The 15,204-nt window shown below is 37.2% G+C and overlaps 1 long non-coding RNA gene across 1 annotated transcript in view; it reads right to left on the reverse strand.

The window, feature by feature from the left end:
- Nucleotides 1-3,036: 3,036 nt before the first annotated feature.
- Nucleotides 3,037-15,204, reverse strand: part of LOC136833917 (uncharacterized) — an 86,744-nt gene continuing 74,576 nt past the window's right edge. The window contains exons 2-3 of the long non-coding RNA XR_010851627.1: nucleotides 3,968-4,040; nucleotides 3,037-3,348 (exon numbers count right to left, since the gene is read on the reverse strand). This is a non-coding gene — a long non-coding RNA (uncharacterized lncRNA). The remainder of the gene's footprint in view (nucleotides 3,349-3,967; nucleotides 4,041-15,204) is intronic.

A 15,204-nucleotide genomic window follows, 5' to 3' on the forward strand; every position in this document is an offset into this window, starting at 1 on the left:
ATAAAAAGATGTAGTGAGCAAAAAAAAAAAAATTGAATGATTTCCTGTAAGCACTGCGGTCAGGGTCTGTGCGTGCGCGCGCCTGCGTTGCTTCCACACAATTTGTCTTTGCTACTGTTAACTGGCCTCGCTGTGTCGGGTTCCGAAATTTTATCTAAAATCAGCAAGTATTTCTCTTCCGGAACTACTTTAAACTGATCTTTCTCTCTTACTGTTGGGAAAAAAAGCAAGCAAGCAAGCAAGACGACCTATTCTCATATTTATTCCGCGACCTCTCCCCAACCACATCCAATAGGATTCTTTCCCGTCTGCTTCCCAAGTCTTATAACCTTCTCTCGCTTCCTCCGAGGTCAAGCTCCCCTATTTCACCAATTTCATTCCTTCACCTTTCCATCAAGTCTGGGTAACATGGGAACAAAGGCAGTCTCACAAGGCTTTCCTTGTATAAATGTCAATACTTCAAAAAAAAAAATTGCTTTTAAAGAACACCTCCCCAAATTGTTGTTTACACAACAAGGATGTAAGAATTTTAGATTCGGTAATATCTTCGGCATACTACCATTCTTCGAGATGAATTGCAAATGGAATATAAAATTTATGCCACGGACCAAGAGCTGGGACCTATGAGGTCATTCAACTCTGAACGGAAATTAGGAGTAATGGAGGTTTTAAAGTTGCAACGGGAGAGAAAACCTCGTAGTTGCACTATGAAGCAATTGTTTTAAGAAAGGTTAGAAAATAAGGTAAAAAAAAATATTAATGGAGGTACAGTAAAATGAATGAAAGGAGTTACAGGCAGAGGCCGAAGGGACGCTGCAGAGAACTTTAAGTAATACTTATTGTGCACCGCTTGAGGTGCACTGATAGCGCTACCCCGCTACGGGGTCTTCGCGATGAAAATGCGTTACTTAGATATAAACTAGGATATCAATTTATCTTTTATTATTATTATTATTATTATTATTATTATTATTATTATTATTATTATGCCGCCAAAAATTACGGCAAAATCTAAACAATTTTGTTATTTGTTTCAGTTCAGTCGCTCCTGAATGATAATAAATTAGACAAAAAAATTATTTAAAAGGGACCTATGTCTTGGCCTCATGCAGTGAATGAAAACAATTACTTGTAAAAAAAATAAAACAATTACATATAGCGTACCCCATACTGTAAAATGAAATTGGGAGAACATTGCTGTGTGATGGCTGGCATAAATAGTGATAAAGTATATATCTCTGGAAACTCACTTTTTCGAAATTAGTTCATTTCTGGGGAAGATTTTTCGTAGCAAATAAATTGTAATTATTTCCTCTAAATGCAACTAACCAGTCTGATCCTATATTTTTAATCATTTTGATTTGTAGAACATCCTCAAAAAAATTCAAATAATTCAGCTTCAAAATGGCACTAAAATTAATATTCTTGTAAGGAAACTAACTTTACAAAGAGCGATCAAAGAAATGCATCGGTAAGGAAGCCCTCTATAATCTAACTTTAATTTTTTTAAAATAACTTAATGCACAATATATATGCATTTATATACACACATCACACATACGTATATATATATATATATATATATATATATATATATATATATATATATATATATATATATATATACACACACATATAGTTAGAAAAGAAATTTATCGTAGCTTCGGTGGGACGAAAAAAATTCGTATTTTTTCCGAATTTATTGAGGCATTTGTATGCTATATTTCATCTCACTATTTTTACTTTTTATTTTTTTATATATTTCGGATAATCTTCCTTTTTTATCATACCACGATAAATTACAATTATTCAGCTTTAAAATAACGCCAAAGAGAGTATCTTAACAAAAGGACTAAATTTACAATGGCAATTCAAAAGAGAAGTATCACAAGGGGCAAACGCGGTCAGGAGAGACGCGTGCACTGCAGCCGGAATGTTGCACGGGGAAAAAAAAAGCAAAAGAAAATAAGACATGGATACAAACCAGTACTTTGTATAAAAAGTTTATTTATCATTATTATTATCATTTGCTATTGCTTTATTACTATTATCATTACTATCACTGGAGAAACAAATCCACAATTATGTATGGTATATTGAAAAGGGGAATCGAACAGACTCTGAAAGCTCTATCTTAGATTTATTTTTAAATATATATGAATACATTTGAATTTTTTTCTCCATTTCAAGACTCATACTACTATTAGTATTCTTTAACATATTACTTTCATTGTTACCCGGCTTACTCTTATCGATAATTACAGATTTAATGACATAGATTGAGTGAGATGGAGGCAACAAATTCTGAAATTCCTTGGACTATTCCGCGTTTCCTAAAACTGAAAATCTTCCTTTACTCAACAAAAGAATTTGAGAGAGAGAGAGAGAGAGAGAGAGAGAGAGAGAGAGAGAGAGAGAGAGAGAGAGAGAGAGAGAGAGCCATTAGCGCAGAAAATCTCTTTTATCTTTGCGACAAACTTGTGAATTCGCAGATCTTTATCAACGACGAATACACACCGCATGACAATGGCGACACTTGGGAAGGGATGAAGACCAAGACACCAGCGAAAACAGAAGAATACGAAAAAGAGGATGAAGGTCATGAAAACATCAACCTTTTGTATCAGTTTTCCCTCTACTCTTGATCTCTGTTATTTCTTTCTTATTTCCAGAATCTTATCGTCTTTCACAGTTTACTAAGTTAGTAATTTTATTACCAAATTATCATCCTACATAATTCAAGAAAGATTAGGGCTCTTTTGTCGATCGTAGTTTCTTTTGCATGAAACACTAAATGATAACAAAATGGCATTATGATCAACATCAACTTAAAACCATTACAAGCAACAAAAACGTCAACACAACCATTAAACAATTGTAATGAATTATAACTAAAAGTTTGAGCTCTATCGATTACAAAAGGTTATAATACTGATTCCGTCATTCTAACTCTAATTCTAACTTTAATGAGGTGATTCTACCGTCGTCTCTCTCTCTCTCTCTGCTTTGACTATGACACTGGCTTGCTCTCCCCTCCCCGCCTCTACTTTCGTGGAAACTATTTTCTGAGACATCTCTACCTGTGAATGACCCAGTCGAACGGTAAGCAGACACAAACCTCAATTTTTGATCAAGATGGCAACAAAACCAAATATTGTAATCCATCTACAGGTTTCCTTTCAACTGACCGACATCCACACTAAATCTTTTATTTTATTTTTTTATTTTCCTTTTCATTATTTTCCGTAACCTATAAAATTACAACTACCAGGAACAAAATGATCCACAACTACTCTAATTCACCAAGGGAAACCAATCGCTTACCTTTTACTTGTATCCCTGGGTGTGCTGAAAAAGGAAGAGGGGAAAAATTTAAATTTCGGAAAAACCTGTTCAGGTTAACTGTTCGTGAAAACTATCCATTAGCGAATGGCACATCAGGGGTGGAACTTAATGTCTGTTATTTTTGCCTTTCCTTATTTCCCTCTGCATGATACTGGAAATAGTATGTGGTTTAAAACCAAATGGGTTTTCATGAAAAGACACTTTCATTCATTTCTTGGATCAATTAGAATGGAACTCTTCAATTAATCAGCATTCAAAATTTTATTTATGTAAAATTAATTCGGACAGAATAGATGCATTTGCCCATCTAAATGAAAAGAGATTATTAATACTGACGGAAAGAAAACTGAAGCATAACGGAAGAAGAAATGGGAACATGTCAGTTTTAGTGATGACTTGAGGTCATCTAAAAAAAAAAAAAAAGTTCGATTATGCGCAACACACCAATGGTACCCAGCATTTTGACGTTTTTATAAGTTACATATATCCACCGTCTAAACACACTTTCTTACATTAGTTTGGATTTTATTTGCGCTTTTGCAGCAATTCTCTGGCATCTGCTATAACGTATACTATCGTCAATTGTCAGTGAAACGTAATCAAATGATGACAGAATGCTGACCTTTTCAGTTTGACGAGACGGTCAACGGGAAGGGCAACCAAATGATCTTTGCCAAGCCGGGTCTGCGAGAAGACTGAAAAAGAAGGAAGGTATGTAGCAATGTATTAGGTAGCAGGAAAACAAGAGCTTGAAACAATGCAAAATAAAACCCGAGACGATTTATCATTAAAAAAGCGCCTAGGGTTCAAGTCAAAATTCCCTTGGGATCTTGGAAGATAAGTTTAAAAAAAGTTTCCTAGTACTTTTTCTCTCATAAATTATTATGGATTTTCAAGTGATATATCTTCAACACGACAATATTTACAAATTAGATTTACCCTTGAATAAAACCAAATTCTAATGTAATCTTAAACCAAAGGTAAGAACGGTGCGGTTTCTTGATAGAAAAAAAAAAAATTAAAATTTGAAACCAAGATTAAGAACGGCACGGTTTCTTAGTCCAGGAAAAAAATTTGATTTAAACCAAAGTTTAGAACGGCAGGGTTTCTTTACAAGGAATTAGATATATTGTTAAATGTTTATACAACAACACAAATGGGATTAACGAGAGCCAGACAACTTCCGCTCGTTTTGAAGGGGTAAGGAATGGTTCTGACGGTGTGCAAGGGGTGTGTATCTTCCGGTTACAGAGGTGGTATTCATTCTTATTTATGTCTATGATTGTTGCAAGACAAAGCTGAAAACAATCGCTGGTGCTCCAGTAATAATTTTCCTGCGTGATGACGATGTTGCAGCTCTGCTACGGGTAAGAAGAATCCCACTAATTTTGATTAAATTATATTTGGTCATCCACTAATATATTTCACTGGAGGATGCAAATCCTTAAGGGCGGACTTCAGATTCTTAAGTCTCTTGTGAAGCTGCTCAACTGGACAGTTTCGGGTTCCCGGACTGATATGGCAATTGAATTTTTATAGTTTTTACGCCTCTCGCCCTGCATTCTCTCTCTATCAAAAATAACTGGAAGGGTAACCTCCCGGGGCGATTAGAAGGGCAAAAGAAGCCACCAAAGCTCCTCTAGACAATATACTAGACTAATCTGCCGAGGGTGGCCATGGGCTAAGAAGCTATAAGAGGAAAAAGTTATGAGGTGAAATATTCTACTTACGGCAATAATCTTGGAGATTTGAACCGAGGTGTTCCGGGACTGAGAATGTATGGCGTTTGGTAGACACGATAAACAGACAAATGTGCGGGTGTTGTTAGGTGAGATACAAATAAAGATGGTGAAAGGACTGCGCAAAAGGTGAATGAAGCATAAAATAGGGCAAGCCATGGGTGTTTTGCCACAATACATGTTTCTGGTGAGTGTGATAAGTGGATTTAACACATACTTTATCCAATAGAGCATAAGCTTCGAAACACTATGTTAGGATGGCAAGATGGTTGTATTTTATCTCCTGCATAATATTTTTTTAAACTAGATACGTACGTATGAGCTTACCTTGATATATCTCTATGTGAGGTAACCTGGGAATTATATACATATGTTATGAACCTATACCCAGGTCAAATAGGGTCATAATCTCTTACTGCATCTGTTTTAAGAACAGCATCATATCATCTTACACCCCTAAGATCCTCCTGGCAGCAATGGCCAGGCCTGGGTCAGCACATTCTTTTTCTCTCGACAACTCCTCTCACTGAATCTATCCTCAAACAAAGGCCCACTGGAATTAAAACACCGAGATACAAAACAAGACTTTATTTGCAAATTTAACGAAAATGTTTCAGCAAAAGCTACGGTCATGAAACAGAGTGATTCACACCTCCTAAAAATGGAAATCATAACTAGAGGAAATTCTGATTCACAATCAATCGAATTAATGATTCTAGACCAACCGATACCAGTAACTAACACCCTGGTCAGCAAACAAAGTGAAAAGGTCATAATTATTCTAGACCAAAATAAATGTCATATATGCAAAAGAACACCACTTCCGAAATATTCGTCCTCACAGGACGAACCCAGAATTCCTGTTAAAAGAAACATATCATATATCAAAACCTGAAGCGGTGTATGCAAAAGACATTTAAAACAGAAAAATGCACAATGCAGAACAGAACGGGAAAATGCATAATGGAGAAACAGTTCAGCTTCACTGCGACACAAACTGGGTGTATCCACATAATGTCTGGAAAAGATATAAGTGTTAATGAGTTATCTTACTCACTTCTATGGGTTCAAATAACGTACCTCACAGTGGCTTTTCCTAAACACTGCACAAAGCGAATCACACCCAGTCGCAAATCAAAGACCCTAGCCATTGTATGTTCCTCTCATAATATACCATTAGTGAATGCACACATGCACGCACACACTTAATAACTCCTCCCTGGAGGCATGACGACACTGGTTCAATGTTCGAAGGAACACAATGCTTCCATCCATCTGTCACATTGCCTCCACACATTTGGGCCATGATCAGAAGGCACAAATGAACGCGTCAGATTCCCACTGTATTTAACTGTGGAAACCTCCAATGTCAACATAACTGCACCTGCAACGGATGTGCCCTCCACAGGCCAGCACATAGTTCAACAGACTTAATACATATATACATACATAAATATATATATATATATATATATATATATATATATATATATATATATATATATATATATATATATATAAATTTACATAAACATATATGTATGTATATATATATATGTGTGTGTATGTATGTATGTATGTATGTATGTATGTATGTATATATATATATATATATATATATATATATATATATATATATATATATATATATGTATAATATACATACATATGTACATACATACATAAGTGGCCGAGCAGTCTCAACATCATACTGTATGATAAAGTCTTTTGAGCGCCTACGTCCACTGATATACGTATTAAACTTTATTAAACGGATACAACTGCCTGAGGCTCAATAATTAATATCTCGGTTCACTGTTAGGCAATATGAAATTCAGTTAAAACTAACGGATTTTGGAAAATTCTTACTAAAACTTTGGATAGTTACTCCAATTTCACAGAATCCAACATTTAATGCACATATCATTCCCTGCAATAAAACGTTCTCTTGGTATTTCTCGAGAACCTGAAAACAAGCAGTCTCCCTAAAATCTCCATCATCTACCGGTAATCCTTGTACGTTTATAACAAAGGGCTTACAATATAGCAGGCGACTATTGAGAATCATTTTGGATATCGATGTTAACCCGAAGGTAGAACTAACATCCCGTGAATTTGCAGAGCGTCATCAAAAATTCCTTTTTCACAAGAGCTGAATGGACAAAGTGGGAAAAATATAAAAGCGGTCGTAAAAGGGCGGTAACACTCCTACAAGATTATACAATTCACCGACGTCAGCTCAAGGGCTCTCGTTTCTGAGACAACTAAAATAATTGATCACGGACACTTCCCCATTATCTTTTTCTCCGAGATCAAATGGATCTTTTACATCGAAGGAAACGGCCTAATGTTCGCCTGACGCATATAGAAAAGGCAAAACGTTCCGGTGGCGACAGGTGTAACATGTCTCTACTGAAGGAAGATGTGATTTAAAATTATTTGCAGAGGGATGCAATACAAAATTTCCGTGATGAACAGGGGAGAGGGGTAACACGCTTGTATTGAAGAGGGATGCACTGTGACATTCCTGTGACGAGTAGGGAATTAGAGTAATATGCCTTTACTTTACAAGGACAATGTAACAGTCCCATGAGAATAATGGAAAAGGTGCGAAATGCCATTAAATTATATAACATTCCATGATGTTTACGGAAGAGGTGTAACACGCGTGTATTGAAGAGGGATGCAATGTTACATTATATACAGACGAATACAATATAATAATATATACAGAGGGATGTAATGTAACATTCCCACGATGCTTAGGGAGGAGTGCAACCTGCTTGTCCTGAGAAGGACGCGATGAAATATTCCCGTGACGAATCAGGATGAAGCGTAACATGCCTGTACCGAAGAAGGACGCGGTGTAACCTTACATACAGGGGATGCAATGTACCATACCAGCGATGACTAGGGAAGGGATGCAACAAACCTATATTGAAAAGGGCCGTAGTGTAACATTTCGATGATGATTAGAGAAGATGTTTAACACGCATGTAATGAAGGGGGACGTGCAATGTGCCTGTACTGAAGTTATATAATATGACATTCCGGGATGATCAGATAATAACTGTAACGTGTATGTATTGAAGACGGAGGTTTATTATGATTGTATATCATAATGATTAGTGAAATGTGTAACTTCTGTGCATTAAAGAGGGATGTGGAACATGCCTGCATAGAAAAGTAACGCCATTTAACATTTCAGTGGTGAAAAACCATTGACCATACTACTGACGATGACAAGCCGTGTAGATCTTTCCACATGTTCCCGTAACGGGGAGAAAAGAAGTGGAATGCTCTTTAACAATAACAGGAAGCATAACACTGCTCTAACGATTAAGGAAGATGTAAAACCTTACCATGCCGATAAGGGGAGGCACATGCTGTAACAACGAAGAAACAGATAAACGCTTTTGAGACTGAACAAACATAGCTGAGAATACGAAACCCCGACTGAAACGTAACTGACAGACCACACTCGCCCTCAACAAAACTAAGGATGAAGATACCGGACCATAATCGATTATACTTATGGACCAAGATACAGAGTTGGCTTAGAAGATTCGAAGGGGAGATACGTAAGCTCCCTTAACAATGAGTGAAAATGCGGAAAGTTCGTAAGACTATGAAATGAGGACTTTGTGCAACGTTCCCGTGATGATGAGGAAAGGGATGTCATAGAAGCGGTTTAACATTCCATGGATGTAAGAGGTGGTGCAACATCTCGTAATGGTAAGGAAGTGGTTTATTGTTTGTATAACAATGATGGAAGTGTGCAACGTTTCTAGATAATAAAACAGAAGAGTAACAATAAGACAACGATGAGGCGATTGCTGTAACGTTTCCATAACACCAAAGGAGGCAGAACTCTAACATTTGAATTAGGGGATGCGTTCAAGTTGAATAATATAACATGAAGCTTAGTTTCTCCTACTTTGCAAAGCCAGCTAAAAATGAATATTTTCAATCAAAACATTAGTGTTGTGTAACAGGAGACCGATGTATTATGCTATTCTATTTCAAAACAATATTTCGCTTTAAAACTAATATGCCTTCTTATTTAAACGTAATAATACATACAATAGCGTGCATCAAAACCGTGATATTTCACATCAAAGCATTAATGCTAAACAGAAGGCTATGCTTCTGAACAGAACTTTTTTCAAGAGAACACTCATTTATTGACTGAAAATTGTAATGCTTTGTCACTAAACAAGAATTATCTATAAAGCCCCTTAAGAGTAGGAGCGGGGATTTCCTCTTGATTGCAATTCGTTGGGTAATAAATCCAAAGGTAAAATTATTACACTTTATGGACTCGCAAAATTCTTCCGAAAAGAGCAATAAAACCCGAAACGATATTAGGAGGAAATATATCGATGGCCTCGCAATAAATAAACCCTTGGCAACTGTTGTTACGAATAAGCTTCACGATTATCATTAAACGCACCACATTTAATGGCTATATTTACAACAGATTAAAGCACAAATTTTCTTCCAAATGTGTGATTTAGAGATGACGTAACGCCTAAATTAAGCTAAATTATAGTGCATAACTTTTGGGTAAAAATCTTTTCAAGAATTTAGGACAATCTTTTCTGCTAACGTGAGGTCAGCAGTAGGGCGATTGTCAAGACCTGGAGGAAAAGGCTAAAGAATAAAAGACAAAACAAAAAGAGTGAGAACAGCAACGAAGGAAGCAATTTATTCATTACTGCCAACGGACGTCACAGCATCCAATATCAGTGACAACTAACGCCATTATATAAAATAGAAAAAAATACGGCCTGAAATGGAAGGAATCAACGTGGTGATATCAATGTTACAAATCACGCCCCCAAAAAAATGTAATTTACGATAAGAAACGAGATACTACAAGGACAATAGAAGAGATACAAAGGACGATTAATGGCAGAGATATGGTACAGCCAAAGAAAAATGTGCAGTGCTAAAAAAGATACATTTCAACTGACCGCAAATAATATTACGACAAAATTTACACTGGATGAACCGCAGTGAGTATCCACATATTCTCTCTTCGTTGCCGTCGTCCAGCCAGGGGCCAACCTCTCTCACCACTGGCCCGTATACAGGCATGCAGAATCAAAGTATCTTGGCTCTAGCTTCAGGACGGTAAGTGACGTCATCGTGGTAGGGGACTGGCAGTCTCAATCCTTTCTTTATGACGGTATGAGTTACACTCTTCTCAAGCAAAGTAAAGCAAAGAGAAACAAACAATGCATATGCAAAATGATCCCACTCCAAATCTGACGGTGCTCTTCCAGAATTGAATAATGTTCCGAGTCACACTTCAAATGCACGTGATGCACCTGTCAAGAATTCCCCGGTGGAAAGCAAAAAGTTCACATTGTTGATCATTTGAGAGAGAGAGAGAGAGAGAGAGAGAGAGAGAGAGAGAGAGAGAGAGAGAGAGAGAGAGAGAGAGAGAGAGAGCACTGAAGTTCATGATTCTTATTCCTAATAATGCCATTCTTCTAAAGCCAACGTGAATCACAAGTGATTTATGAAAGTAACTGTCTTAACTATAGTAATTATGTACTATTCGTGCATTTACTTTCGGCACTGTTACCATTATTTGTCGCAGACAACACCTGCCACTCCAAATCTTCAACAAAGGGTATATTATGTCTCAGGTGCTTCACTAGATTCCTCCTGCGTAGCCCTTCTCCGTTCTCTGAATTCTGAGCGAGCCTTTTAGGTAGTGGCTTCCAGGCAAACGTTTTATGCGTGGTATGAATCTCTCTCTCTCTCTTTCTAACGAAGTTCATCTCAGCCAACTTAAAAATTTTACCTAGGAAAGCTGATCTATTGCACTTGAAAAGGCTGATGGATATAATTTTGAGGCAATAATTTTGAAATATGTTCGATAAACTCTCCAAAACAGTGAATCGAGAACAAAACAGGCAATGGTGTCCATCCATAATAAACGTTAAGTCCTGCTTAACAGCTGATGAATTCCATCCGTCAAAGAAAGCAGAGGAGTTCCTTTAAAAATGGACGAAGAATCATGCCGTAAACGGATAATGAATTCCACCAACAAGGGTTAACGAATTCGTTCCAAAACATCTGATATATTCTGTCCGAAACAGATAAATTCTATCTAAATCCTCTGAACAATCCATGCAAACGGCCGATGAATTTCACACGAAAGTCGATTAGTGCTTCTACTTACGGCTGAAAGTATTACCTTGGTTACCGGGTGAATTCTATATGAAACAGCTCATTACTTTCGAATCAGCAGGTATTTCCCAAAATGACCAGCTAAAGATTTCCATTTGGAGCACTTGATGAATTCCTTCTGGACTATTTAATGTGTGTGATTTACTCCGTCAGTTCAACTCCCTTCAAACTCGATGATGAATTCCAAATGAACCAACAGATGACAGCAAGGGAGCTCCTTGACTGCAACTTTTCTCAATTTTTTTTTTTTTTTTTTTTTATTGCAGACAAAGGATCAAGACTGGAATATACTACTTTTGTCTTAGGAAATAAAATAGTGGTTGGTCAGTGATGTTTGCTGGTGTTACCCTCTAATCTCCCGAGAGAGAGAGAGAGAGAGAGAGAGAGAGAGAGAGAGAGAGAGAGAGAGAGAGAGAGAGAGAGAGAGAGAGAGAGAACATCTCAAAAAATTCCACTCTGCTCATCTCCTGACTTCCAGCTAGACCAGACGATGAATTACAGCTTGAAAAGGTTACGAAATTATCGGCCTCACTTAATAGTGAATTCCATCTGAACCAGACAAGAAGTCTAATTTACCAACTACTTGTGAATTTAATTGTAAATGTACTGAATTTCATTATGCTGAACAACAAATGCAACTCCTGCTGCAGTTGATTGAATTACATTCTCGTCAACGGATGAATTTCACTTGGACCAACTGCTTTAACTGTACTCAAATTTCTGAGCACTGACACTTCGACATTCGTCAGTGACGAAGACACTTCATCTTTAAGAGCTTCTCATTTTCCCTTTTTTTTTTTTTGCCGCAAGAGTGGTGCCCTCAATGCATCTATCAAGAGTCATCAGGAACATGAATTGCAGTTTGTTATTCTCGTGATTTCTATTTCCCGTTCCAATCGTTCTGCAGGGTTTTTTCTCCTCTGCTTCTCGCCACCAGTTTCCAATAAAGTATTGCAACCCGAACTTTGTCTCCTGACGTGGATTCCAAATTATATTCCGGTTCTCAAGAGAAACTTTTGTTTCGAGTTTTTATTTAGGGACGTTTCTCGATTTAAACTTTAATTACATTTCCTATGGATGATTTCAGCTCTGGGAATGTGATTCCAGAATCTTGTTTCCTCCATCCCAACCGGAATTCCAGACTTGCTGCTTCTATCTATCTCTCTGTGCAATAAAAATAACATACGGTAGTCTCTCTCTCTCTCTCTTTGGTGCAATGTTAACAAAGATAATTACAGTTTCTTCTTTTCTCTCTTTCTCTCCCTCTCTACGTGCAATGAAAATGAAAATCTCTCTCTCTCTCATTTTTTCTCTGCCAGGTAAATTATGGATATGCATTATACCTGTTACAATAGCACCAAATTTTAATGAAAGTCTTTAAAAAACTTACAAAAGAATTGTGGGACAAAGGCCAACGGACGAAGTTCCGAGAAGGAAATCGGATCTGAATCCAGATTAATATTTTCCCCAATTATGAAGTAATATTAAACTTTTTTACTCATAATCTATTTGGTACAGAGAAAACTACTTTGGTCAAGACATTGCCTATATTAATAATACAACAATAATAATTTCCAGACACTTTTTAATGCTACTATAACTTCTCTGGACATGAGCGGTTGTCATAACTTGTGCTTTTTGTGTTCGGAAGAACCTTTTTCTCAATTTCACCGGAGTGGCGTTTTATCTGAGTAGTGGTTTGGTTTCTATAATTCACTAGTGATAGCAGTTTCCACTGAGGTCTGTCTCACCCTAAGACTTATCTGTTGATAGGTAGATCTACATAACTATGACTGGGACAAACAGAATCTGAATTCCTAAGCCTTACAACAAACTTCAGTATAATATGAACATATATGTACTGATTAGAATTCGTAATTTCATTAGGAGGGTAGAATTGGGCTTCATTTAGGTTGTGAGGAAACTGGAACTTGCGTAAATAACCTCTTCCTGTACTCTTTGATATGCCTCTACTTATAAAAGTAACTCTCCTACCATATTTATCCTCTGAACATCTGCTCTACCTCTACAAACATGGCCCTGGTTCGCTTGTTACAGTGTCTTCACATCAGAAGAGCCCTCCTTTCCGTAGTCTGCACAGGGAATATAAACAAAATTCACTTCTTCCAGTAAAACTAATCCCAACCTAATCATTCACATCCGATGCATCAGGAGTCGTTTATCTCTGTCTATGTTTGTCAGTATTATTTCAGATCATACTCAATAGTGTTTATTGCATCAGATCATTTTTATTAAAAGCATTGTACGGCTTTCTTGGCACAGACCAAGCTTTATTGTCTCTCGCGCACATGGAGATAATCGCCTCGATACTTCGGTCTACTCCTTATTTTAATTTGCTCGGCAATTCCAAAGCTTCATATGAAGCCACAGCCCTAGGCCACAACTGTTTGTGCAGCTGTATAAGCAGTGAATTAGAATGATCAGTTTATACCTTTATTTTTAATACGTTTGCAACATTAGGCTCCCCATATCGCTATAAATATGCATAACCTTCGCGTGATAAGTGATATAAACAACAGCGTGAATCAGCGTAACATATGAAACGCAATAACACCCACAGATGAACCGTAGAGGATAATCAAGTACACTACTACTGTCCGACATCTGGCAAAGACAGTTGCATTATACTGGGTCCCTTCGTTTTCTTTGTGTTCCTTTAATGGTATCTCTCTCTCTCTCTCTCTCTCTCTCTCTCTCTCTCTCTCTCTCACATTTCTAAAGGGGAACTCCTTCCCAGTCATCAGAAAAAAGGGCGTTATTGGCATGATGGCCTTGCCAATAATGGATTCCCATCCACTAGTGTTCCTCTGCTGTTTTCTTCCTCTCAGTCGATGTTCTTATATTTCGCCACAGACCTTCTCTTCCTTATCATGGGCGAAGTAAGACCTCATGTGCTGCGGAGGACGACCAAGAAAACGTTCAACATCTGGAGAATTCTATTGACAACATATATTGACTGGCAGCAGCCAAAATAGCAAATGCCACAGGCATGTACACCTATCAAGGGGGCATCCGGGAAAAGGCAGCACATATATAAAAACAACAGTTTATTTTGCCGACGGCGTTTCGCAGTATCTCACTGTATCTTCAAGGTTGTAATTTGCAATAAAATATAACTTAAAATCTTATAAAAAAACAAAAAATACAATAACTTAAAAAGCACTATAAAGACGATATGACCTACCTAAACCGAGTTAAAAGAGAAACTGAAACATCTGAAAAAGAAAGTGGGTAAGTAAAAGTTGAGGTACAGACCAAAATAAAAAAACAAACAACTTGTTATGCTATGAATAGCTGTGTGGAGGCTGTCTGGGTGTTTAACGAGGGGATGGTAGTTTTTATCATGATGGACTCTAAAGTGGTAAGTTCCCCCTCGTCTTGCGGGGAAGATATGATTTTAAAATCTGCAAAATTGATGTTGGTTTTGCAGCGCAACGCGTGATTACATATGTTGGAGGCTTTGGGTTTGGACAGTCTGCAGCCAGTCCTGAAACTGACTCCCTGGTGACACCGGATTCGGACCTGTAGCAACCGCTTTGTGCATCCAACGTAAGTTCCCCGTTCACATCTGGGACGTGATTTATATACGATGTTGGATGACAAAAGCGGGGAAAATCTGTCCTTACAGCTGAAAAAAGAACCTATTGTTAGAGGGTTTTTTGGAATAAGTTTAAAACTAACTGCTGGTGATTCTCTGTTTAACAGGCATCGAAATTTATTATTGTGAATGAAAGGAAATTTTGTACAAAAAACTAATTTCTGGACTTTATATACCAGTGGAGAACTGTGTAATTTATATTGGAGAAATTTCTTGAAGGATCTACAAAAGTACTTTACTGGAAAACTGTTGTTTTTGAAAAATTGTAAGAGGAAATTAATTTCCTCGTGAAGGGCG

Source organism: Macrobrachium rosenbergii, chromosome 4 (genome assembly GCF_040412425.1).
Source record: "Macrobrachium rosenbergii isolate ZJJX-2024 chromosome 4, ASM4041242v1, whole genome shotgun sequence".
Lineage (NCBI taxonomy): Eukaryota > Metazoa > Arthropoda > Malacostraca > Decapoda > Palaemonidae > Macrobrachium > Macrobrachium rosenbergii.